Raw genomic sequence first — 2,085 nt, 5'->3', positions numbered from 1 at the left:
CGTGCGAAACTCGTCTCAGGCCATTGAAACTCCTGGAATATCACTCCTAGGACTCAAAGGAAGGCTTTCTCACCACCTTCTCCCCTTTTGGCACTTTCTGGCACTTTAGACCCAACTTCCAGTTTTGGTCTCTTTTGGTCCCCTTTTGCTTACCGGCAAAGGAAGACGTGTGAAACTCGTCTCAGCCACTGAAACTCCTTAAATACAAGTACTAGCACTCAAAGGAAGGCTTTCACACCAGCTTCTCCCCTTTTGGCACTTTCTAGCGCTTTTGGACCCAAGTTGCACTTTTGGTGTCTTTTGGTCCCCTTTTGCTTACCGGCAAACGAAGATGTACGAAACTAATCTCAGGCCACTGAAACTCCTTGAATATCAGTACTAGGACTCAAAGGAAGGCTTTCACACCAGCTTATCCCCTTTTGGCACTTTTTGGCACTTTTGGACCCAAGTTGCACTTTTGGTGTCTTTTGGTCCCCTTTTGCTTACCGGCAAATGAAGATGTGTGAAACTCGTCTCAGGCCACTGAAACTCCTTGAATATCAGTACTAGGACTCAAAGGAAGGCTTTCACACCAGCTTATCCCCTTTTGGCACTTTCTGGCGCTTTTGGATCCAAGTTCCATTTTTTAGTCTCTGTTGGCCCCCTTTTGCTTACTGGCAAAGGAAGACGTGCGAAACTCATCTCAGGCCGCTGAAACTCGTTGAATATCACTCCTAGGACTCAAAGGAAGGCTTTCTCACCACCTTCTCCCCTCTTGGCACTTTCTGGAGCTTTTGGACCCAAGTTGCACTTTTGGTGTCTTTTGGTCTCCTTTTGCTTACCGGCAAAGGAAGACGTGCGAAACTCGTCACAGGGCACTGAAACTCCTTGAATATCTGTACTAGGGCTGAAAGGAAGGCTTTCACACCAGCTTCTCCCCTTCTGGCACCTTCTGGCGCTTTCGGACCCAAGTTCGAATTCTGGTCCCTCATGTCATTTATTATGCTTCTAGGACCTTAGACACCGCACAATCCAATTAACCCACAACCGAAAAGGAATTGTTGGCCATCGTGTTTGCATTAGATAAATTCAGATCATATCTGTTAGGATCAAAAGTTGTGGTGTTCACTGATCATTCTGCTTTGAAGTTTTTGCTAAAAAAAGACAGATTCTAAACCGAGCTGATAAGGTGGATGCTCTTACTTCAAGAAATTTGACTTGGAGATTAAAGATAGAAGTGGAGCACAAAACTTGGTAGCAGATCATTTAAGCAAGATAGAGGGAGTCCCTGAACTCATTCCCCTCAAGGATGATTTTCCTGATGAACAACTCGTAGAGTTGTGCACATCACATGTACCTTGGTATGCTGATCTGGTTATTTTTTGGTTTCAAGAATTTTCCCTATAAATGCATCAAAATTCAAAGGGACAAATTTAAGAGCGATGCCAAAACATTATGTGTGGGACGACCCTTACTTATGGAAGTTTCTATAATGATCAAGTGATCAAAAGATGCGTCCCTGATGAAAGATCCTCACATATTGCAGTTTTGCCACAATTCGGTTGTGGGAGGACACCTTGGACCTCAAAAAGAACAGCAAGAAAGGTGTTGGACTCAGGATTAACTGGCCTCCATCAATCATTGGCGAAGGATACTCTGTCTGTGAGAGCTGCCAGAGGTCAGGAGAAATGATCACCAAGAGGCAGGAAATGCCTCAGCAAACCTATCCTATATTGTGATCATTTTGATGTCTGGGGTATTGACTTCATGGGTCCCTTTCCTCTTCTTTTGGTTTCTTGTACATTTTACTTGCTGTTTCACTATGTTTCAAAATGGGTAGAAGCTAAATCTACCAGACTAATGATGCTAGAGTTGTTAGACGATTTGTTCGATCCAACCTATTTTGCAGGTTTGGCATCCCACGTGCCAATCTTAGTGACAAGGGAGTCATTTTTGCAACAAGACTGGGGTCCTGCTGAGAAAATATGGAGTTCTGCACAAAGTTTCCACAGCCTACCACCCGCAAACGAATGGCCAGTAGAACTTTCCAAAAGAGAAATAAAGAAAATACTTGAAAGAGTTGTAGCAGCCGCATAGAAAAGATTG

This window comes from Abrus precatorius, unplaced genomic scaffold (genome assembly GCF_003935025.1).
Source record: "Abrus precatorius isolate BTA unplaced genomic scaffold, Abrus_2018 Scaffold10, whole genome shotgun sequence".
NCBI lineage: Eukaryota > Viridiplantae > Streptophyta > Magnoliopsida > Fabales > Fabaceae > Abrus > Abrus precatorius.
Note: the sequence above shows the minus strand (reverse complement) of the source record.